Here is a 25,648-nt window from a genome sequence, read left to right as displayed (position 1 = left end):
TATAAAAAAGAAACCTTTACAACTTAGTAATAAAAACACAACCCAACTTTTTTTAAATGGGTGAAAGATTTGAACAGACACTTTCACCAAAGATAGATGGTCAATCAGCATACAAAAAGATGCTCACAATCATTAGTTATCAGTGAAATGCAAGTTAAAACCACAATGAAATACTATTATACACCCATTAGAATAGCTAAAATTAAATACCATTTCTCATTCCGAGGCACCAAGCCTAAACCATGTGTGAGGCAGAAAATATACAAGATGAGCTTGGAACAGCTTGTTGTACCAGAAAGCAAAGATGTTATCTAAACCTAATAATGGGAACACATCAAAAAACAAAAAACCATGAGCCAGCTGGAAGAGGTTCCCACTGGTCAAAGATTAGATGATTTGATCATCAAAAGAATTATAATTCCAAATGATTAAAATGAATTTTTTTAAAAAGACATCTTTAAAAAAAAAAGAGTAAAGAAAATACAAGAATGTATGGATACAATTAAAGGTTGCTGAGCACCAACTCATTACTCTAAAAATTGATAACTAAAAGGAAAGAAATGAGAATTTATTTTGCTTTTCTAGTATGAACAGAATTTCCTGGAAATTTAATAGCTCTAATAGATAAGAGTTCTATATTTGAATTAGAAAATCAACATTTTGCAACTCCTAATGAAATGGTTAGCAAGGGATCACAAAATCATTAGATAAAAGATTAATGGGAAACTTTCCAATAAATGGAGCAGGTTGGACTCACTGATCAGTCTTAGCGTTCAGTAAAGGTAAGAAAACCAGATAGTACATGCTTTTGCATATGATACAATATGAAGTACACATTGCCACCTATGAAAAAGTCCTTAAAAAACAAATAAACAAACAAACCTCGGACCTAAATCTAATCAAGCCTGAAGTCTACAGGAAACATGGAGGATACAGGAAAAAGTTAAGTAACAGTAAGAGGAATATTCAGTCAAAACCAGAAATTGGGACTTTCTGTGGGACAATTAACCTGGCTTTGTAATCAAGTCAATAGCATTTTTTAAGGGGGGAGGGGTCAAGGGAGAGGGAGAAAGAGAATCTTAAGCAGGTTCCACGCCCAGCATAGAGTCTGACTTGGGGTTCAGTTTCACAACCCTGAGATCATGACCTGAGCTGAAACCAAGAGTCAGACTCTTAGCCAACTGAGCCACCCGGGCACCCCTCAAAACATTTTTAAGAAATTAAAACTAGGGGCACCTGGGTGGCTCAGTCATTAAGTGTCTGCCTTCAGCTCAGGGTGTGATCCTGGCGTTCTGGGATCGAGCCCCGCATCAGGCTCCTCCGCTGGGAGCCTGCTTCTCCCTCTCCCGCTCCCCCTGCTTGTGTTCCCTCTCTCGCTGGCTGTCTCCCTCTCTGTCAAATAAATAAATAAAATCTTAAAAAAAAAAAAAAGAAATTAAAACTAAATTAAAACTAATGATATACCTAAACAGGAAATTTTTACCATATTACTTCTTTGCCTAAAATTCTTTAGACAGCGCTTGAGGGCCTACAGTTTATTCATTAGAATTCATTCTTAGTTGGTTTGAAAAGTCTTCAAAGAACTGGGCTCCCTAGGCCCCAGTTTCATCTTCTTCTTCTCCCTATAATAAACCTTACTCTCAGGTAATACTTAATTGCTAGCAAACCCTGCTCACATGTCCCCATTCTCCCAACATTCCACTGTAAGTTTGGGATTCCTGCTATGGCTTGTGATTGTTTCCACCTTGGAATGTCTTCCCAAGTTTCTTTGCTCAGCCAACTCTTGGTCATCTAAATCCAGCTCATTCATTGTACTGCAGCTCAGGCCTCGTCTACCCTAGAAAAATCTCCCTCGTCTCCCAGACAGGGTATAGTGTGCTTCTCATTGCTCCTGTGGTACCTGTACATACCTTTACCTCAGCACTTACCTTATTTGTTGGAATTTCTTTTTTTTTTTTTTAAAGATTTTATTTATTTATTCGACAGAGATAGAGACAACCAGCGAGAGAGGGAACACAAGCAGGGGGAGTGGGAGAGGAAGAAGCAGGCTCACAGCAGAGAAGCCTGATGTGGGGCTCGATCCCATAACGCTGGTATCACGCCCTGAGCCAAAGGCAGACGCTTAACCTCTGTGCCACCCAGGCGCCCCCTATTTGTTGGAATTTCTATCCGTGTCTTTGACCAACCTGATAGACTCTTCTAAGGCAGCACAGCATAGAGCTTAGCATATAACAGGTGCTTAACAAATATTTGCTGAACTGAACTGAAGTTCAAATTCTACTGGGAGATGTGAGTATTCATCAGTGGTTAATTAATATATTTGATATAGGCATTGCAAAATTATGAAATGATTTGCCCCTCAAATAAAAATAATTGGAGAGTCAATTGGTTTGAACAGCATGTTTCCTAGTCTATTTAATTGTTCTGTCAGCTAAGAATTGTAATTCCAATATGTTCCCTTCTTCTGAATTGACTGATATGAGTGAAAACTATGTGATTTCAAGAACAGCTATTATAACATTAATAATACAAGCTGTGATCTATTAAAAATTATTCTGCTAGTAATATTAAAATTCAGAGTACTTAAAGAGTCTGATAAATTCTAACATAGATAAAGTGGTGGACTAGGTGAACTAATATTCTCTGTGAGGTAGATGTGAGAAGAAAATATTAAATTGAAGATTTTTCCCTTTGCTGCCATCTTTTGGTTGAGCAACAGTAGTAAACCATAAGTAGAAAGCAAGGAAGGGGTGCCTGGGTGGCTCAGTCAGTTGAGCATCTAACATTTGATTTAGGCTCAGGTCATGATCTCAGGGTCATGATCTCAGGGTTGTGGGATTGAGCCCTGTATCAGGCTCCATGCTCAGCATGGAGTCTGCTTGAGATTCCCTCTTCCTCTTCCTCTGCTCCCCCACCCCCCACTCACATGCACACCCTCTTTCTCTCTCTAAAAATAACTAAATAAATCTTTTTTAAAAAAGAAGAAGGGGTGCCTAGTTGGCTCAGTCAGTTAAGCACCTGCCTTTGGCTCAGGTCATGATCTCAGGGTCCTGGGATCGAGTCCTAAATTGGGTTCCTTGCTTGGCAGGGAGCCTGCTTCTCCCTCTGCCTCTTCTCCTCCTTTTCCCCCCAACTCAAGCTCTCTCCCTCTCTCTCTCCCTCTCTCACAAATAAATAAATGAAATTAAAAAAAAAAAAAAAAGAAGAAGAAGCAAGCAAGGGAAGAAATTTTACTCCAGGCACTAGTAGGGGGACTTCACATATATTATTTCATTTTATACTCATAGCAATATTCCATAAATGATATCATCCTCCTTTTGATAAGAGAAAAAAACTGAGTATAGCAGACACTGTTGTCATCTTCCCCAAACCAGATTATGTTCATTATGCAGACAAATCCTTCAGAGGAGTCTCAGTGCCCTCTTAGACTAGGGGATACATTTTAACTGGCCTGAGCAATCACAGAGTTGTTGTCTTGCTTGCCAAGATAAGCAGGTTCGAGCAGGAACATGAAATGAAATTTTAGGCAATGAAGGGGGTGGGGTGATGCTTTAGGAAGGTTATCTTCACTCTTAAAAAGAGTCAAGAAGAGATCTATCATTTTCTACCTCTGAACATTATCATTCATGTGTGACCATGAAACTGTGGCAGCCATCTTGGAATCACATAGGAAGCCAGCCTAAGGCAGCATAGCATATGTTAAGAATGGCATAATGGAAATATAGAAAGCACTGGTTTCTTTCTTTTTTTTTCAAGATTTATTTATTTATTTTAGAGAGAAAGAGAGAGCAGGAACTGGCAGCAGGGAGGGAGAGGGAGAGAGTCTCCAGCAGACTCCCCACTGAGCATGGATTCCCAATGCAGGGCTCAATCCCACATCCCTGAAATCATGACCTGAGCCAAAATCAAGAGTTGGACACTTAACTGACTGAGCTGCCCGGGTGCCCCAAGAATAGTGACAATGTCACTGAGCAGCTGTTCTAATTCTAGACTTATTTTTAGTTAAGATATTAAATGTAATTGTTTAAATCATTTTTATTTTGGATATTCTATTACTTGCAACCAAAAGCATCCTAACTGATTCCCTGAGGTTTAGGAAAATTAAATAATTTACAAGTATAAAGATTTGAATCCAGTGAATCATGCTATTATCTACCTGTTTACTTCTTACATACAGAAAAGAAACAGAAACTCTGAGGGAAGAAAGGTTAAAAATGTAACCTTTCAAATAACCAATAGAAGGTCCAAATTCCTAAAGAAGGAATGTGTAATCCTTGACTGAATCTAGAAGAAAAGGGAAAAAAGAAAACCATAAAGGACATTATTAGGACTACTGGGGAAATTTGAATACGGATCATATATTAGAAACTAGGATAGCTTACTGTATAAATTTTTTCTATTTTTTAAAGTAATCTCTATACCCAACAGAGGCTCAAACTCATGACCCCAAAATCAAGAGCTGCATGCTCTACTGACTGAGCCAGCCAGGTGTCCCTAAATTCTGTTTTCTGAGTGGGATCATTACATCTAGTAATACCCTCAGACTTAGCATGTAAAGCAAAATGTTTATTTAAAAAAAAAAAGTTAGAGAAAGGATTCACAATCACTAAGTTTTCTCGCAGAAATGATCTAAGAAGGGAAATAAGGAAAGGTTTCTTTCCTTTCCTTCTTGGCAATTGCGGAAATTCATTTTAAAAATTTATCCTTACAAGGATGGATGGAGAGAGAGAAAGTTAAAGTAAATGTGGTAAAAATTTAATGATTGAATCTAGTAAGTGGCATACGGGTGTTCACTGTAGTTGTGCAACTTTTTTAAAGGTTTGAAATTTTTCAAGATAAAAATAAATATGAAGGTATTCAAATACTTAGAAACATGACTCTCAGATTAATACAAAGTGAGAAGGTACTAAAGGTGAATCTAGATTAAAGGTTTATTTATTAATGAAAGGGACCAACAGGGTGGAAAAACTGGTTCAAAGGAGAATTTGAGTGACTGGATATATATAATCACTGGGGAAAAAAGAAAATGCCAGCGTGTATTTGCTAAATTACATATAAAACTGCTTAAATTGAAATAAAAATTATGACCTTTGGAGTTATCTTTTCTACGGACAGAAACCATTTACATTGTACTGAAAAAAATATCATTTGAAAATTATCCATCCATTTAACATTTAACTTCAGAGTCTGGGTCCTAGTTGATTGTACAGTCTCCTAGGGCAAGGCTCTTAAAGTGCTGTCTGGAGACTCTTGGGGGCGAGGAAGCAGGGAAAGGCAGCTAAAATCTGTTTTAAGAGGTGTGCAAGGTCAAATGATTTTTATAATAATACTAAGGTAAATATATTTGCTTTTTTCATCCTTCCATGAGTGTATGGTGGAGTTTTCCAGAGCCTACATGTGATATTGCACCAGATTGACTACAGAAACAGACATGAGAATCCACGTGTCTTCTATTAAGCTAGAGATTAAAGAGATTTCCAAAACTTTAAAACAATGCCATTCTACTCACTAATTTATCTTTGGAAAATATAGTTATCTTTAAAATATATATTATTTATGTTCATATGTAATGAGTTACTATTATTTTTAAATGAGCTAATACATATTTTAAATTTTTATCATAATTCCTAATACATTAAATATTTTTTTAAAAAATTTATTTATTTTATCTGAGATAGAGAGTGAGAACAAAAGAGGGGGGCAGAGGGAGAAGCAGGCTCTTTGCTAAGCAGGGAGCCCGATATGGGGCTCGATCCCAGGAACCTGGGATCATGACCTGAGCCAAAAAGCAGATGCTTAACCAACTGAGCCACCCAGGCACCCCTCTAATATATTAAATTTTAAAAAATATATTTTATTTATTTATTCGACAAAGAAAGAGAGAGTGCAAGCAGGGGGAGCAGGAATGGGAGAAGCAGGATCCCTGCTGAGCAGGGAGCCTAATGTGGGGCTCCATCCCAGGACTCTGGGATCAGGACCTGAGCTGAAGGCAGACACCTAACCGACTGAGCCACCCAGGCGCCCCTCTAATATATTAAATATTGATTGATATTACCCACCTAAACAAAAGTTCTCCGAGGTCCTCTAGTATGACTTTGAGAGGATACATGCCATAATTTTGCTTTATTTTCAAGTTGCAGACTATCCTTAACAGAAAAAAAGTTGTTAAATGAAATAGAAAAAATAAATTGAATTTATTTTCACTATAAAAAGTAAAAACTAATAAAAAATGTATCTAGACCCTGAATAGTCAAAGCAATCTTGAGAAAGAAAAAAAGTGGAGCCATCACATTGCCTGATTTCAAACTATATTACAAAGCTATAGTGATCAAAACAGTATGGTATTGGCATAAAAACAGGCACGCAAATCAATGGAACAGAACAGAGAGATGAGAAACCCATGCATGTGGTCAACTAATTAACAACAAGAAAGCCAAGAATACACAATGGGGAAAGGATAGTCTCTTCAATAAATGGTGTTGGGAAAACTAGATAGCCACATGCAAAAGAATGAAACTGGAACACTATCTTATACCATACACAAAAATAAACTTGAAATGGGTTAAAGACTTAAACATAAGACCTGAAATTACAAAACTCCTAGAAGAAAACATAAGGGATAAGCTCCTTAACATCAGTCTTGGAAATGAGTTTTTGGATTTGACATCAAAAGTATAGGCAAGAGGGGCGCCTGGGTGGCACAGCGGTTAAGCGTCTGCCTTCGGCTCAGGGTGTGATCCCGGCGTTATGGGATCGAGCCCCACATCAGGCTCCTCTGCTATGAGCCTGCTTCTTCCTCTCCCACTCCCCCTGCTTGTGTTCCCTCTCTCGCTGGCTGTCTCTATCTCTGTCGAATAAATAAATAAAATCTTTTAAAAAAAAAAAGTATAGGCAAGAAAAGCAAAAATAAATAAGTGGAACTACATCAAATTAAAAAGCTTCCATACAGCAAAGGAAACCATCAACAAAATGAAAAGGCAAACTATAGAATGGGAGAATATATTTGTAAATCATATGTCTGATAAGGGGCTAATACCGAAAATATATAAGAACTCATACAACTCAATAGCAAAAAAACAAACCGTTCCATTAAAAAATAGGCAGAGGATCTGATAGATGTTTTTCCAAAGAAGACACAAATTGCCAGCAGGTACATGAAAAGGGGCTCAACATCACTAATTATCAGGGAAATGCAAATCAAAACCACAAAGAGCTGTCACCTCACACATGTTAGGATGGCTTTTATCAAAGAAAACAGATCCCAAGTGCTGGCAAGGATGTGGAGAAAAGGGGATCCTTGTGCACTGCTGTTGGGCATGTAAATTGGTGCAGCCACTAAGGAAAACAGTATGAAGTTTCCTCAAAAAATTCAAAATAGAACTACCATATAATCCAGCAATTTCACTTCTAGGTATTTATCCAAAGGAAATGAAGTCACTATCTCAGACAGATGTCTGCATTCCCATGTTCACTGCAGATATAAGAGCCAAAATATGGAAACAATTTGAGTGCTCATCAACAGACAAATGGATGAAGATACACACGCACACAATGGAATATCGTTCACCGTGAAAAAGAAGGAAATACTGCCATTCGTGACAACATGGATGGATCTTGACGGTGTTATGCTAAGTGAAATAAGTCAGATAAAGATGAGTGAGACACATAACTATATCTCTATATCATATCACAAAACCAAACCAAAACAGGAACAATAACTCAAACCCAAACTCACAGATACAGAGAACAGATGGGTGGTTGCCAGAGGCAGGGGGTAGTGTGGAGTGGGGAGGAAAACCATACAAACTTCAGTTATAAGAGAAATAAGTTCTAGGGATGAGTATTCAGCATGGTGACTACAGTTAACAATACTGTGTTGTATTTTGACAGCTGCTAAGAGAGTAGATCTCAAAAATTCTCCTCACAAGAAAGTCTCAAAAGTTCTCAACACAGAAAAAATCTCTGTAGCTTATGTGGTGGTAGATGTTAACTAAACTTACTGTGGTAACTGCTTTGTAATCTATACATACATCAAACCATTATGTCATATGCCTAAAACTAATATAATATTCTATATCAATTATAACTCACTTAGAAAATAATAATAAAGAAACAACAGTAAAAGTAAAGAAGTCTTTTAAAACCCATATAATACATATATAGCATGGAAACAAAACAAAACAAAAACCCAAAAAGTTGACCCAAACTGTGAGAGCAAAATGGAGTCACTCGTGTCAAGCAGGGGCCTGTGTCAAGCAGCGACACAAACAACTGAGGGGCCTGCAGCTACCAGACACAGCCGAGACCACCACCAGCTGACGACACCGCAGAACTGATAACACGCAGAAGCAGAGAAGGCCTTCAGGGGCCTAAGACGGTTAAATCCCATTAAAGAGGGAGGATTTTTGCAGCACTGTCAGACTCCTCAGACGCCGACCCCCTCTATGTCAGAGCACTTCAAGAAGGTAGCTGCCGCCAAAGGTTCTGCCGATTCATCTCCCAACTGAGCTGAGATCCTTCAATGCTAGAAGTTAATAAGCAGTAAGAGCCGAGAGATGATGGGACTAGACGAGGCCTTATCTCAACTCCACGCATACAGACTGACATTGGGTTTGGCACGCTAACTTCCTACCCCCTGTTCTATCTTGTTTGTTGTGTGACTTGTCTTGTGCTTTGTTTTATGTGCCGTGGAAGAAGCCAAGTTAAACACGTGGTGAAATGTCAATGAGTTTAGAATCCTGGACCTGCTTGATAATTGTGTTAACCTTGCTTTAAGATTGAATCAAGCTGACATTGTAGAAAGACACAACTCGCGTGTGTGTCTTCAGAGCGTGCTCAGGACAGATGGGAAGTACAGGGTGCCTCGTGTGCGGAGGACTGGAGACACCAGAGAAGTTCCTGAGCATCTGAGATCTGGGGAAAGCCTTCCTAAAGAAATTAGCAGCGGGTACCTGAAGGCTGTGAAGAAGTTAGCCAGAAATATGTGTGGATTTGAGGGGAGGCAGTTTCAGGTGGAAACAACAGCATGAACAGAGTTTCTCCTACTGGAATAAAGGAAGGAAGTCAAGTATGAATAGAGAGAGAGAATGCCTCTGTGTGTGGAAGTGGGGAGGAGGGTGGCAATGACGCAGGAGAGGGAGGTTCTTGTCTCATGGAGTTAAAGAATGAATCTTGCAGACAAAGGAGAGTGAGTAAAGGGATAGAAGTTTATTAAGCAAGGGTACAGAAAGAAAATCTCTCAGGAGCCAGAGGGGTCCTGATGGGGTTCCCACTGTGGGCTTTTAAGGTTGGTCTTTCATTGAAGGCTAACCAGGGAACTTAAATCCTTTTAACAACTCTGTTGATAGCACCACTGAGTAAGGATTGGTGATAACACCTTCAATGGCTTTCTTCCTTTTTAGGGTCTGGTAATTCTTTGTTGGTCATAAGTAGCTGTTTTAACAAGACCCCACCTCTGACACCTAGGGCAGCGTGGTCTGGTGTTTTCCTCTTATCTCTGGTTTCCTTACACCTCCCATTGTTGTGATTTTTGTGATCCTGATCCCGTAGCCCCTTACCTATCTCTCCCTACCTCTCCCGGCCTGTTCCTTACTCAGCAGGATGGGAAGAGACCGTGTGAGGAAGTAAGAGATGAGATTGGAACATATAGTAGGCTAGATCATCTACAGCCTTGTAAGCAAAAGTAAGGGATTTCAGCTGTATCCTAAAAGTCCTGGAAGTTTTAAGAAATGGAGTGACGAATACAGAAGGTAGGAAGACCAGCTAGGTTGGGGATGTGAATTGAAGTAATGTAGAACTAACAAAATTCTCAGTTTTGCTAAGGTTACTGGGTTGATAGAGAACAGGGCAAATTCAGCTATACAGCGTATCTTGAGTCTGCCTGAGCATTTCTAGACTAGATAGAGAAACAGGCTGAATATCATCAGGTAGGGTAGATTCTGGAGCCAGACCACCCAGGTTCAAATCCCAGTTCCAACACTTCATTTGGACTTATCTAAGACCATGAGAATAACTCACCACGGAGACTTGTCATGAATATTAGATGAGCAAATACTTGTAAAGCACTAGAATGATACCTAGCACATAATTAGAGTTCTATGTGCCTGTTAGTATAATTTCACAAGAAAATTCATACACTTACATTTATTATGCTGTATATCAGTTTCTTCAAATACGACCGTCTCTGAAAGGTGAATAGGTTTCATGGTCACGTAAGTTTTAACAACACTGGAAGGAGAAAAAAGAGAAAAAAAGATACCTAATTGAAATCTGATACCACACATGGCTTTCTGCGGGTTGTGCTCATGACTTAGTAGTTCATCCTACTATAAAAGTTCTACTCCCTGTAATTTTCAGATTCCAGAATAACCGCTAATAACATTTTAATTTATATCCTTTCAATTCTGTTTCTGTGCACATCAAATTTACAGTTTTGCTGCTCTTGAGGACATTCTTCAAGGCCAATGAACTGACCTACCTCATTTTAAAAAAATGGCTACAATGTCATTCCATTTTATGGAGATGACATGGGTTTGCTTTTTCTTTTTTTTAAATCCACTCTTCTGGTTGTGGACATTTGTTTACTGCCTCTACTTTTTCTACAGTACAAGCAAGCAGTGACATGGTGAATGTGTGTGTGTACACAGGCAATATACACATATATGTACATTCGTATACATACATACAGATATCTCTCCATTTATTCTATCATTTTTATAGGGAGGGGTTTTAGACTCCAGCTTTCTGGGCAAGGCAAAGTGATCAAGGAAAACTTAAAATGCAGGAGAAAGGTGTCAAAAGTTACCTAGCCATTCATTTATATAAAAGCCCCAGTATTGCAGCCTCCCTTGGTGGCTAACAAGAGGGAAAAATATTCCTTTGTTTCCACCACTCATTCCCACCCCAAGCCAGCCTCCCAGGCAACAAAAATAATGCCACCCTACCTAACCCCACAGTCAAGGGGAAGAAAACAGAGTTTTTCCCAGTTCAGTGATTCTCCACAGGAATCAGACTGCCCCCTAGAGGTCAATTTGGAAGTTTCTGAAAGTCTTCTTGATTGTCTCAATGGGATCTGTGAGTGGAGGGACTTTTATGGTCACTGATGTGATTTAGTAAGTAGGGACCAGGGACACAACAATGTGTGGAGTAATCTCGTAATGCAAAATTGTTCCTCAGGGACTGTCTAATCCCTCCACACATTTATAGAGGTTAAAAACTTGTTCATAATTATCTGAGCTTAAACCTAACTTTGTTTTGTATATAAACACAAAATTTTTGTATGATTTTACTAGAATTTACCAGGAATACAACCATTGTGTAAATCTAGGAAAGACTGTACTTTACTCGGCCCAGGATTTTATTGAGTTACTTAAGATTTTGGAAAATCATTTCTTCGAAGCCAACTTTGGTTATAGTAGTTGAGTTGGTGATACATTGAAGTGGTTCAGAACAGTCTCCCCAAAATATGCCAAAATTTTGGCAGGTGTACTATTTTGAGCTGAACACGACTGAGACACTGCAGGCTTAAAAAAATTTTTTGCCTTCCCTTAACTACTTGAAGAATATAAATCAGGAGGCTTTCCCCCAATAAGAGTTATTACCAGAGATTAATTTTAGATGAATGTCCCATCTGTATGGCAGGGCACACATCTAATTACCAAACATCTGCTCTTCTTATTGCCTGTGAATTGCCCTCCCCCTTTGAAGCCCCAGGCCCCTATCCCCCCTTCCTTAGCTCAGAATGTCACAGACGCCTCATTTTACCTCTTTGTCTTTGAACCTCTCATGTATGTAGAGTTCTCACGTGCAAAATTAAATCTGATTTTCCCCTGTGAATCTGTCTCATGTCGATTTAATTCTTAGGCCAGCCAGAAGAAACTCTGAAAGGTAGAGGAAAAGTGTTCTCCAGAAAATATCATAACTGTTTCTACATGCATTTGTATCCATCAGTTTCTCATTTTTCTACATACAGGCCCAAGCATCTCACTATTCATTATGCTTTCTAGTGCGACCATACCAAACATTTACATGTTAACCATATGTTATTTTTATAAGAATTTTTTTACCACTCCCGTATGTATCAATTTGAGCATTAAATCGATTTTTAAAAATTGTACACATAAGTAGATGTTCAGTAAAAATGATATTACAACGTATTTATTACTGAAAGACAGATAAGAAGACATTTTACAATAATGAGCAAAGCACCCTATCTCTCCAATGCCTGACACATCTCTATCCCAAAATAGAACTTTCTTTTTTCTTTTTTTCTTCTTCAAGTTTTTATTTAAATTCCAGCTAGTTAATATGCAGTGTAATAGCAGTTTCAGGTGTAGAAGTGATTCATCACTTATATACAATACCCAGTGCTCACGCCAACACCTGCCCTCCTTAATATCCATCATCTATTTAACCCATCCCCTCCTACATCCCCTCCAGTAACCCTCAGTCTGTTCTCTAGAGTTAAGAGTCTGTTTCCCGGTTTGCCTCTCTACCCCACCCATCACCCTCTGTTCATCTCTTTTGTTTCTTAAATTCCACAGATGAGTAAAATCATATGGTATTTGTCTTTCTCTGACTGAGTTATTTTGCTTAGCACAATACTCTCTAGCTCTAGCCATGTCATTGCAAATGACAAGATCTCGTTTGTTATGACTGAGTAATATTCCGTTGTGTGTGTGTGTGTGTGTGTGTGTATATGTATACACACACACACACAATATTCCGTTGTGTATTCATTCTTTATTCTCTTCTTTATTCATTCATCAGTCAATGGATATTTGGGCTGTTTCCATAATTTGGCTATGGTAGATAATGTTGCTATAAACATTGGGGTGCATGCATCCTTTTGAATTAGTATTTTTTTTTAAAGATTTTATTTATCTATTTGACGGAGAGAGAGACAGTCAGCGAGAGAGGGAACACAAGGAGGGGGAGTGGGAGAGGAAGAAGCAGGCTCCCAGAGGAGGAGCCTGATGCGGGGCTCGAACCCATAACGCCAGGATCACGCCCTGAGCCGAAGGCAGACACTTAATGACTGAGCCACCCAGGCACCCCGAATTAGTATTTTTGTTTTTTTTCTTTTTCTTTTTTTTTAATGAAAGGAGAGAGATGGGGGAGGGGCAGAGGGGGAAGGAGAGAGAGAACCTTAAGCAGATTCCACGGCCAGTGCTGAGTCTGATGTGGGGCTCCATCTCACAACCCTGAGATTGTGACCTGAGCAGAAATCAAGAGTTGGCTGCTTAACTGACTGAGCCACCCAAGTGCCCCAGTATTTTTATATTCTTTGGGCAAACACTCAGTAATGCTTGCTGGATCATAGAGTAGTTCTATTCACAACTTTCTGAGGAAGCTCCATACTGTTTTCCAGAGTGGCTGCACCAGTTGCACTCCCACTAACAGTGTAAGAGGATTCCCCTTTCTCTACATCCTCACCAACATCTGTTATTTCCTGTGTTGTTAATTTTAGCCATTCTGACTGGTGTGAGGTGGTATCTCATTGTAGTTTTGATTTGTATTTCCCTGATAATATGTTGAGCAATTTTTTCATGTGTTTGTTGGCCATCCGTAGGTCTTCTTGGAAAAATGTCCATTCATGTCTTCTGTCCATTTTTTAACTGGATTATTTGTTAACTTTAATCAGTTCTTTATATATTTTGGATACTAACTCTTTTCAGATGTGTCATTTGTAAATATCTTCTCCCATTCTGTAGGTTGCCTTTTAGTTTTGTTGATTGTTTCCTTTGCTGTACAGAAGCTTTTTATCTTGATGAAGTCCCAAGAGTTCATTTTTACTTTTGCTCTCCTTGCCTCAGGAGACATATCTAGTGAGAAGGTGCTATGGCTGATGTCAAAGAGATTACTGCCTGTGTTCTCACCTAAGATTTTGATGGTTTCCTGTCTCATATTTAGGTCTTTCATCCATTTTGAATTTATTTTAGTGTGTGCTATAAGAAAGTGGTCCAGTTTCATTCTTCTGCATGTTGCTGTCCAGTTTTCCCAACACCATTTGTTGAACAGACTGTCTTTTTTCCATTGGATATTCTTTCCTGCTTTGTTGAAGATTAATTGACCACATAGTTGCAGATCCATTTCTGGATTTTCTTTTTCTTTTTCCTATCTTTAAGGATTTTATTTATTTATTTGTGAGAAAGACAGAGTGCACGCATGCACACAAGCAGGGGGAGCTGCAGGTAGAGGGAGAGGGAGAAGCAGACTCCCTGTCAAGCAGGAGCCTGACACAGTGTTCGATCCCAGGACCCAGGAATCATGACCTGAATCAAAGGCAGACACTCAACTGGTTGAGTCACCCAGGCACCTCTGAGTTTTCTATTCTTTTCCATTGATCTATGCATCTGTTTTTATGCCAGCACCATACTGTCTTGATGACTACAGCTTTGCACTATAAGTTGAAGTCCAGAACTGTGATGTCTCCAGCTTTGCTTTTCCTTTTCAAGATTGTTTTGGCTATTTGCGGTCTTCTCTGGTTCCATACAAATTTTAGGATTGTTTGTTCTAACTTTGTGAAAAATGCTGGTGATATTTTGATAGGGATTGCATAATGTGTAGATTGCTTTGGGTAGTATAGACATTTTAAAAATATTTGTTCTTCCAATCTATGAGCATGGAATGTTTTTCCATTTCTTTGTGTCATTTTCAATTTCTTTCATCAGTTTTCTGTAGTTTTCATAGTACAGATCTTTCACCTCTTGTGTAGGTTTCTTCCTAGGTATCTTATGGTTTTTGGTGCAATTGTAAATGGGATCAATTCCTTGATTTCTCTTTCTACTACTTTATTACAGAAATATAGAAATGCAACACATTTCTGGATGTTGATTTTGTATCCTGAGACTTTGCTAAATTTCTGTATCAATTCTAGCAATTTTTTGGTGGAGTCTTTCGGATTTTCCGTATACAGTATCATGTCATCAGCAAATAGTGAAAGTTTGACTTCCTCCTTGCTGATTCGGATGCCTTTTATTTCTTTTTGTTGTCTGATTGCTGAGGCTAGGACTTCCAGTACTATGTTAAATAACAGTGGTGAGAATGGACATCCCTGTCTTGTTCCTGACCATAGAAGCAAAGCTCTCAGTTTTTCCCCACGGGATGATATGAGCTGTGGGTTTTTCATATATGGCCATAATGATGTTGTGGTATGTTCCCTCTATCCCTACTTTGTTGAGGGTTTTTTATCATGACTAGATGTTGTACTTCGTCAAATGGGGTTTTTTTTGCATCTATTGAGAGGATTGTATAGATTTATCCTTTTTTCTATTAATGTGGTGTATCACATTGATTGATTTGCAAATATTGAAATGCCCGTGCAGCCCAGGAATAAACCCCACTTTTATCATGGTGAATGATTCCTTTAATGTACTATTGGATTGGATTTGCTAGTTTTTTGTTGAGAATTTTTGCATCCTTGGTCATCAGGAATATGGCCTGTAATTCTCTTTTTTAGTGGAGTCTTTGTCTGGTTTTGGAATCAGGAATGCTAGCCTTGTAGAATGAGTTTGGAAGTTTTCCTTCCATTTCTATTTTTTGTAGAAGTTTGAGAAGGATAGGTATTAACTCTTAAATGTTTGGTAGAATTCCCCTGGGAAGCCATCTGGCCCTGGAGTTGTGTTTGTTGGGATATTTTTGATTACTGACACAATTTCTTTGCTGGTTATCTCTCTGTTCAAGTTTTCTATTTTTTACTGTTTCAGTTTTGGTAGCTTATATATTTCTAGGAATTTATCCATTTCTTCCAGATTGCCCGATCTGTTGGCATATAATTTTTTATATTATTATTGTTGGTATTTCTGTGGTGTTGGTTGTTATTTCTCCTCTCTCAATTGTGATTTTATTTATTTGGGTCCTTCCTCTTTTCTTTTCTTTTCCTTCTTTTTTTTTTTAAGATTTTATTTATTTCAGAGAAAGAGAGAGAGCATGAATAGGGGGAGGTGAGGGAGAGGGACAGACAGACTCCCTGGTGAGCTGGGAACCTGACATGGGGCTTGAATCCAGGACCCTGAGATCGTGACCTGAGCCAGTCAGATGCTCCACTGACTGAGCCACCCAAGCACCTCCTTTTCTCTTTTCTTTTTGATAAGTCTGGCTAAGGGTTTATCAATTTTATAAATTTTTTCAAAGAACCAGCTCCAACTTTCATTGATCTTCTATTGTTTTTTAAATTTCTATATCATTTATTTCTGCTCTAATCTTTATTATTTCCTTCCTTCTGAGTCTTTACGCTTCACTTGGTATTCTTCCTCTAGGTCCTGTAGGTATAAGGTTAGATTGTTAGTTTGAGACTTTTCTTATCTCTTTAAGTAGGCCTGTATTGCTATATACTTCCCTCTTATGACCACTTTTGCTGCATCTCAAAGGTTTTGGACGGCTGTATTTTCATTTTCGTTTGTTTCCTTGAATTTTTTTTATTTCTTCTTTGATTTCCTAGTTTACCCATTCATTCTTTAGTAGCTTGTTCTTTCTTTCTTTTTTAACATTTTATTTATTTATTTATTAGAGAGAGAGAAAGAGAGCACAAGCACGTGGAGGGGCAGAGGGAGAGGGAGAAGCAGACTCCCCGCTGAGCAGGGAGCTGAGGTGGGGCTCAATCCCAGGACCCCTGGGATCATGACCTGAGCTGGAGGCAGATGCATAACTGACTGAACCACCCAGGTGCCCTGTTAGTAGCATGTTCTTTAACCTCCATGTGTTTGTGGTCTTTCCAAATTTTTTCTTGTGGTTGACTTCAAGTTTCATAACATTGTGGTCAGAACTATGCATGACATGATCTCAATCTTTTTGTACCTGGGGCCTGATTTGTGACCTAGTGTGTGATCTACTCTGGAGTTTGTTCCATGTGCACTTGAAAAGAATGTATATTCTGTTGCTTTAGGATGAAATGCTCTGAATATATCTGTTAAGTCCCTCTGGTGCAGTGTGTCATTCAAAACCATTGTTGCTTTGTTGATTTTCTGTTTAGATGATCTGTCCATTGATGTTAAGTGGGGTGTTAAAGTCCCTTATTACTGTATTATTATCAATGAGTTCCTTTATGTTTGTTATTAATTGTTTTATATATTTCAGTGCTCCCGTATGGGGGGATAAATGTTTATAATTGTTAAATCTTCTTGTTGGCTAGACCCCTTTATTTTGACACCATGCCCTTCTTCATCTCTTGTTACAGTCTTCGGTTTAAAATCTATTTTGTCTGATATAAATATTGCTACTCCGACTTTTCTTTTGACTTTCTTTTGCATGATAAATTTTTCTCCAACCCCTTACTTTCCATCTGCAGCTGTCTTTAGGTATAAAATGAGTCTCGTATAGACAGCATATAGATGGGTGTTGTTGGTTTTTTTATCCATTCTGACTTCCTATGTCTTTTGATTGGGGTGTTTAGTCCAGTTCATTCTGAGTAATTATTGATAGATATAGTATTTAGTGACATCTTATTACTTGTTTTGTCATTTTTATGCAGATTTTCTCTGTTCTTTTCTAGTCTTTGCCACTTCTAGTCTTCCTTTCTGAGTCAAAGAGTCCCCTTTAATATTTCTTGCAGGGCTGGTTTAGTGGTCATGACTGTCTTTAGTTTTTGTTTGTCTGGGAAAATCTTTCTCTCTCCTTCTATTCTAAATGGTAGCCCTGATGGATAGAGTATCTTGGCTGCAGATTTTTCCCCTTTAGCATGCGGAATATATCATGTCACTCTCTTCTGGCTTGCCAAGTTTCTGTGAAGAGATCTGCAGCTAGCCTTATGGTTCTTCCTTTGTAAGTTAGGGACTTCTTTTGTCTTGCTGCTTTTAGAATTTTTTTATCACCGTATTTTGCAAATTTAACTACAATATGCCTTGGTGTTGGCCTGCTTTTGTTGATTTTGATGGGAGTTGTCTGTGCCTCCTAGATTTGGATGTCTGTTTCCTTCCCCAGATTAGGGAAGTTTTCAGCAATTATTTCCTCAAATAAACATTCTGTCCCCTTTTCTCTCTCTTCTTCTGGGACTCCTATGATATGAATGTTATTATATTTTATGGAGTCCCTGAGTTCCTTAAGTCTGTTCTCATGATCCACAGTTCTTTCTCTCTTTTGTTCAGCTTCATTATTATCCATTATTCTATCTTCTATATTACTTATTCATTCCTCTCCTTCTTCCATCTTGTGGTCATTATATCTGGACAGTTTTGAATCTGTTACTGTATTTTTCATTTCTGCCTGATTGTTTTTTAGCTCTATGATCTCTGTCGTATGGGTCTCCCTGATGTCTCCATGCTTTTCTCGAGGCCAGCGAGTATCCATGTGACTGTGCTTTAAATTCTCCATCAGGTATATTACCTTTTTTTTTTTTAAGATTTTATTTATTTATTTGACAGTGATAGAGACAGCCAGTGAGAGGAAACACAGGCAGGGGGAGTGGGAGAGGAAGAAGCAGGCTCCCAGCGGAATAGGGAGCCCAATGTGGGGCTTGATCCCAGGTCTCCGGGATCACACCCTGAGCTGAAGGCAGACGCTTAATGACTGAGCCACCCAGGAGCCCCTCCATCAGGCATATTACTAATATCTGTTGCAATTAGATCTCTGGCTGTGACCTTTTCTTGTTCTTTCTTTTGGGATATATTCCTCTGACTTGGCATTTTGTCTAGGTCTGTGTCTTCTTTTCTGTGTTAGAAAATCCTGTTATGTTTCCTGTTCCTGAGAGGGCAGGATTCTGTATAAGCAGGTTAGGCAGCCAGCGTTGGCTCTGTGCTGTTTACTGAAATTGGTTTATACTGAGGGGCAGTAGAGGGAAATGGCACCAGCCAGATCCTTTGTCTCTGCAGAGGGAAGTCTGTGCTTACTGCTCTCAGGGAAGCCCTTCCAGAAGAGTGAATAATTTCCCCTTGTGCTTCCCAGGTGTTTTTCAGATCTCTGTTTTCATGCTGTCTCCAGGTTGCCTGCCTGCCTGAAGCAATGCAGTATACTTTGAGCTCTATCAGAGCCAAGCCTGCTGACTTTAATAACTCCAAACTTCAGAGATATGCTACAGCAGGGGCCTGCACTGGTCTTCTGGGGGAGGGTCTCACTATGCTGGGACCAATGCAGGTTTGACTGAGAAGGACGGTCTCACCAGAGCACAGAGGTATGAGATTAGGAGCAAAGCAGGCTAGACAGTCAGTGTCTGGGTTACCTGCCTTCAGCAGGTGCTTATGACAAGGGCTGCGGGAGGAAAATGGTGTCTGATGGCTCTTTTGTCCCCAGAAAGGCGACTCCGTGAATGCCACCTCTCACAGATGCACTCCAAGAAGAGTGAACCGTCTCTGCCCATGCATGTTAGGTTATCCGCAGATCATGCCCTCTGCCCCTGTGTTGGCTTGCCTGCCTTCTAACCAGGAGTAGGGCAGCGCCCTCAGAGCTCTATCCCAGCCAAGCCCACAGACCTTTAAAACTCAAGTGTTTAAGCTCCTTAGGTTGAAAGAACTCATAAAAATCATCTGCTCTCATTTTCGAAGCCAATGGTTTTGGGCAAATGTTCTCCTTGTGTGTATCCCTATGTGCTCCACTCTCACCTTTCTCTGTGACCAGGGTTCCCTCCTCGCAGCAGCACCTGCAATCTGTTTCTTCCACAAACCACATCTCCACACTTCCTATCTTCCTCAATGTGGCCTCTCCTCTCCCTCTAGTTGTGCAGTTTGTTCTGTCAGTCCTCACGTCAATTTCTTAGGTATTGAGAATGATTTGTTTGAGGGATGAGGACAGCAGCATCCTCCTGCTATGCTGCTATCTTAGCTCCCCCAAATAGGGCTTTAATTTTACTTTCCCATACTTGAAAGGCCCCTTGACATAGTTTTTTAAAATCAATGACATCCCAAAGTCCTCTAGCAACCATTAACTGTATCTCATTTATTTTTTTCCCCTGCCTTCAGGCTCCACATATCTAGGACATCCTTCTCAGACTGGACTCAGACTTCACGTCTTAGAGAAAACCTCTTTACCATTACACATTTGACTTCCTTTTTTTTTTTTTTAAGATTTTTTATTTATTTATTCGACAGAGACAGCCAGCGAGAGAGGGAACACAAGCAGGGGGAGTGGGAGAGGAAGAAGCAGGCTCATAGCAAAGGAGCCTGATGTGGGGCTCGATCCCACAACACCGGGATCACGCACTGAGCCGAAGGCAGACGCTTAACCGCTGTGCCACCCAGGCGCCCCCACATTTGACTTCCTAACTAAATTGTGAAAGTGACCGGGCTAGGTTCAATTCGTTGCAGTATCTGACACATAATACGTGCTCAATAAACATCAGTTAGATTAAAACGTAGGGAATTTGGAGTTTCCAGGCTGATGAACACGTGGAGATTCAGGGAGAGTGGTACACACAGAGAACATGGCAGCACTGCACACTTTCCCACATACCTTGCCCTGTGTATCTCTTCCATCAGGCAGTTTCTGAGTTAGACCCTTTCACAATATACCGGTAATCTAAAACATTAAAGAAAAAAAAAACATTAAAGAATACATGCACACAAATATTTGCTTAAGAATGAGTGAAGAAAACAACATGAGACAAAAAGAAAAAAAAGGAGCTGATGGAGCTAGGTTTATAAACTGAGATAAAAGTTCATGCTGTTACTGAACACATTTGATTACCCAAATGAAAGGGACACTGTAAAAAGCTATAACCTGGGGAAGAGGCTTGTGAAAAGTACATTGATTACAAAAGAGATGCATAAGGTGACTGAAGGAAACAATGAGAGAAATGAAAAGTAGACCATGGAATACTTAGTGATGATTAGAGGAAATTTAAGAAAGCACACCAAATGAAATGTTAAAGATAATATTGGATATGAAAGAAAATGTCACTGAAGACATGGATGTGCAGATGGGTAGTCTCATTATACTCCAAGAAAATGAAATTAACAACTACAACAATATATATCATGATGTGGTCAATTAAACTTCACAGTAAAAATGCAAAATTTTATACTTTAAGAAATGTTGCAGTTCGGGGCGTCTGGGGGCTCAGTTGGTTAAGCGATGCCTTCAGCTCGGGTCATGATCCTGGAGTCCCAGGATGGAGTCTGGCATGCATCTGGCTCCCTGCTCAGCAGGAAGTCTACTTCTCCCTTTGACCCTCCCCCCCTCATGTTCTCTCTCATTTTCTCAAATAAATATATAAAATCTTAAAAAAAAAAAAAAAAGAAATCTTGCAGTTCATTTAGAAGGATAAAAATAAATGCCCTCTGAATTACTTGTAACTAATAAAGCAATATAAGAGAAAATAAATATCTAGAACAATGTGAAGGGAAAAATAAAATAAAACATAGGGAATTTGAACTGAAAGACCTATCTGAAGATAATGGAAACAGATAAACTATGTATTGAGGGTTCTCAAGTAGGAGTCTTTTAAAGCCACTTGTTCATGTGTAAGGACAAGTTTAATTGAAACTAGATATTATCTGCACTTAATCAGGTGCTCATCATCTGCAATATGTTACTACGCCCTGAAGGGGTTCAGAGAAGCAAGTTACCACTCTGTGAAGCTTCTGTTGTTCCCTGAGAAGGTAATATGTGACATAAATTCACATGAGAATAAATTCAGGGTGAGAAACCCAGTGTAAACTGGTATGTTAAATATCAGTACTGAGTTTAAATTCTTGCTTGCTTTTTTCATAAAAATAAAATGAAGCAGAATTTTTTTTTTTTTTCCTTCCTGCATCTCAGTGGGTTTTCTTGCATTCTCCTAGGGTACACAGAGTCCACTGGAGTCTGAAAAAGAGATGTTAACTTTTCAAGTCTGGGGTTTGGCAGTCGCTAATTCGTACCACCACTTGGTGGCAGCGGTGTCCCACAACTGTGGGATCTGTTTTGCAGGGATAAACCTTTTCTAAAAGATTAAGTGTAAATAGTTAAGGGCAAGCAGTAGCAATATGCACTCAGCCTGACACGGGCCCTTCCTCTTGACTGTTGACACTGTTAGTTTACCTGAACCCTGTGCTTCTGGAAAGCAGTATGGTAAAGACCACCTCCCCCACCCTTTTGTTTTCCCCAAATCTTCCCCATTCCTTTGTGTTCTAGGAAAGGGCTTACTCAAAGAGGTGCCCCTTGCCATTGACTTAGATAAACCTCACTGTCCACTCTATGACTCCCAGAGCTCTCACAGATGATTGCTCTGTTTACCTGTGACCAGGCCAACTGCAGACCCCCCCCCCTTTTCGGAACGTGATGACAAAAGCACACCTAGACCCTCCAACTTCCCATTCTTTGATATAACTGATAAGCTAAGATTAAAACTGTTTGTTCCCTGAAACTGGCTAACCATGGAGAAAAATATTTCCTGTTCAGCTACCTGACAGAGACTTCTGCTTTAAAAAAGCCCAACTCTAAATCATCCCAGCCATAGTCTGTTTACCCCTCCCTACGTAAATCTAAGGCAAAACCTCCCGGCAGATGTACCCTGATCTTTGCATCTAGGTGGTTCTCCTTATCACAATAGCCCAAAGAAAAGCAATCTTCTTACTTGTCTGGCTTTGACTTTGACACATCCACCGATTCCTCCTGGAGAAAGCTTCACCCTCACCAAACCTAAGCCTGCCATCTGGCAGACAGATTACTCTCGACTCTGCGCAATGTCTCCTAGATAAATCTTCTCCCAAAAGAGATAAACGCCTCTTCATTTTTAATACTAAGATAGGGAACCTGAAGGGACTCCATTTTAGAAAGGCTCTATTTCTGCTGTTTCTCTGCTAAATCCCATTTACTCGTGTTCTGTATTTTGCATCTGAGTAAACCAAAGAATCTATGTTCCCACTCTCAAGGGAGAAGCCAAAAAGTTAATCATTCTCTGAGTTTCATCCTAGGCCCCCAAACACCCGATGACATCTAAAAAGAACTGGTTCCCAAGCATTTTCTAGGACATTCGCTTTGAACAAAACTTGGTGGACACTGGCATCAATATCCCCTACTTTGGTGATTTAGGGAATAACAACTATTGTTCACCTGACACTCATCTTTGATTGTACCCCATCCTAGACTCCTGAAGGAACTCATACCCTGGACCCCCTTCCAGTATAAACCCCTCATCCCAAGCGACAGGGAGACTCACTTTCCTGAGTCTCCCAGAACCTCCATCTGCTATACTCTGTCACTTACACTATTCATTAAACTCTGCTCTCACTTCCTCTTGGCTTGCATTTGATTTCTATCCCACGCAAAGCCAACGACCCTCTTGGCTGGTTCTGCAGGACCCCCTCTGGGTCCTCAGACCTGGCCCATCTACGTCAATACCCAAGCTTCACAGAACATCTGTATCTCTCAATATAATATTTCCAACTAACATTTATACAGAAAACTTTCAATAACCTCTTAAACAAAATACAACATTTTTAATAAAATAAAATAGAAAAAAGTCTTTCATTCTAAATACTATTGATGTTTCTTCAGAGTTAATTATGGGTTGCATTGTGTGCCCCCTCCCCCTCAAATATGACCTTATTTGGAAACAGGGTCTTTGCAGATGCAATTAAAATGTCCATTAAGATGAGGTCATACTCAAGTAGTATGGGCCCCTGATCCGATATGACTGATATCTTTATAAGAAAAGACAGAGAGACAGACGTACACTGAGAGAATGCCATGTGACAATGTAAGCAGTGATTAGAATGGTGCCTCTGCAAATCAAGAAACACCAAGGATTATTGGCAACTCCAGAAGCTAAGAGAAAAGCATGGAATAGATTCTTTCTTAGAGCCTTCAGAAAGGGCTCTGTTAATCCCTTTGATTTGGGGCTTCTGGCCTCCAGATTTGTGAAAGGATAAATTTCTGGGGTTCTCTAAGCCTTTTGATTTAAGGTGCTTTGTTGTAGCAGCCCTAGGAAGCGAATAGAGTCCTCATTCAAATTTTTGAAAATTGTGGAATTGATCGTCCAGAAAAGGGATGCAGTATGGGTCCACTGGTGGTGTTAAAGCAAAAATTGCACTGGACCAAGTTAAACCAGCAAAGGAGACTTTATCTGAGGCTACTGCAATAGGAGAGAGGCCAGCACAAAGTCTAAACTCAACTGCACTGCAGCAGAGGGACCAGGGCTTCTCAAAGGCTGGGGTGAGCTAGTGGAAAAGTACCAGAGGATGTCAGCGGGGTGGCATGGGCCATCTGTGTTTGCTGACTTTATCCAAAGAAAAAATAAATTTCTCTTATCTTTACGACATGAAACAGTTTTGTAACTTGGAGCAAGGAACTTGGAGTTGGCTCCTACCCTCCTGTGGAAGATGACAGAGAGGGGTGCTATCTCCTTTGCTGATTAAATTTCAAAGAGATGGTCCCCAGGTTCTTGAGACTTCCCTGGGTTGTAAAACGGACCAGACACTTTTTAATAGATTTACATCTCAAAGGGGTAAAGGAAGAATTTTAAAGTTTTCTAAAGTAAATATTCTAAGAAAAGGGAGCACAGGGGCCTAGAGTCAGGAAGAAGCCTGTTTAACTGAAGTCAAGCTGAAGAGAACATTAAACCATCTTGGTCAGTGGCCTTTGACTGTACAAAATCTGCTGTGTGTTACTGATTATATTAATTATTTGGTGACAGAGAAACAATATTTTAAGCATCTCACACCTAACAAGATAGTTTGGATTTTTAAACATTATATATAGGTATATTACCATACTTTAGTTGCCTGTTTAAGAAATTGGTTGAGGGCTTAGGGTTGACATAATGTAAGTTTTCCTACTTAAAATAAATGAGAAATAGCAGATTAGCATTTGCATGCAGAACAACTGGTTTTCAGTAACAGATTACTGATGGACAGCAGAAGATGACTACATTTCTAAATTATTTAAATTTTTTTTGACATTTTTGAATCATAGAGCCAAATTTCTTTTAAAGAACCACCTGTCTGACAGAGTGATTCAGTGCAGACCCACCACATTCTAAATCCTAGAACAAGGCCATGTTTAATGAGCTTTCTCCCTGCATCCCCCACTTCTACCCCCACTCTCATCAAGATCCAGGACAGATGGGCCATCAACTCAAAGATCAACAGCAGGACAGTCCCACTGGCACACTGCCTAGAAAGCTTGGGAGTGAATAACAAACATCTGTTCTAAAATCTACAACACAGACCCAAGGAAGAGACAGCTGCTAGCCATATTCCCTCTACCCCAAGACAATGCTTTTAAATTGCTGTTGGAAGCCAAGAATTAAAAAACAAAAACATACACAATAGAATAGAAAATAAACAATGCATTAGGTGATGTAAGGCTAAGTATTAATTCAGTTGGGTAGGTATGTATATATGTATGTATACATGTAGGTATGTATGTATGTATGTATATGTGTCTTAGGTCATAATGTAAGGTGCATTCCTTTGAGAACTGTTCTAGGAAGTCTCCAGTAGTTACTGGAAAGAAAAGGAAAAGGAGTCAACTAATACTAAATGTCTTAGACATCAATGGGCTAGGATTTGAGATCTGGTTGGTCCCATTCTACCAATTCACCTGCCAACAGATATTACTGGTAGTCCAAATCACTCAAGGAATTTTCAGCTGTCCGAAGTTTGGCATTTGAAACCCAAAACCCATTGCATTACCATCGTCCTCTGGTTTCTCTAACCTCCTGGCAAGCAGCCTCTTTCACTCACTTCTGGTAGGCCAGTAAGAAACAAACTGGGCAGACAAAATTAAAAAAAAAAAT

General features: G+C 39.5%; 1 protein-coding gene across 1 annotated transcript in view; it reads right to left on the bottom strand.

Annotated features, from left to right (window-relative positions):
• RESF1 (retroelement silencing factor 1) overlaps positions 1-25,648 on the bottom strand; it is a 305,299-nt gene that overhangs the window by 4,833 nt on the left and 274,818 nt on the right. The window contains exons 10-12 of the transcript XR_006782301.2: positions 20,380-20,445; positions 11,764-11,879; positions 10,142-10,227 (exon numbers count right to left, since the gene is read on the bottom strand). The gene's annotated coding sequence lies outside the window, so the exon portion shown is untranslated. The remainder of the gene's footprint in view (positions 1-10,141; positions 10,228-11,763; positions 11,880-20,379; positions 20,446-25,648) is intronic.

This window comes from Ursus americanus, chromosome 25 (assembly GCF_024610735.1).
Source record: "Ursus americanus isolate L20-20 chromosome 25, mUrsAme1.1.p, whole genome shotgun sequence".
NCBI classification, from domain to species: domain Eukaryota; kingdom Metazoa; phylum Chordata; class Mammalia; order Carnivora; family Ursidae; genus Ursus; species Ursus americanus.
The sequence above is the reverse complement of the archived record's forward strand: the minus strand, read 5'-3'. Positions and strand labels throughout refer to the sequence as shown.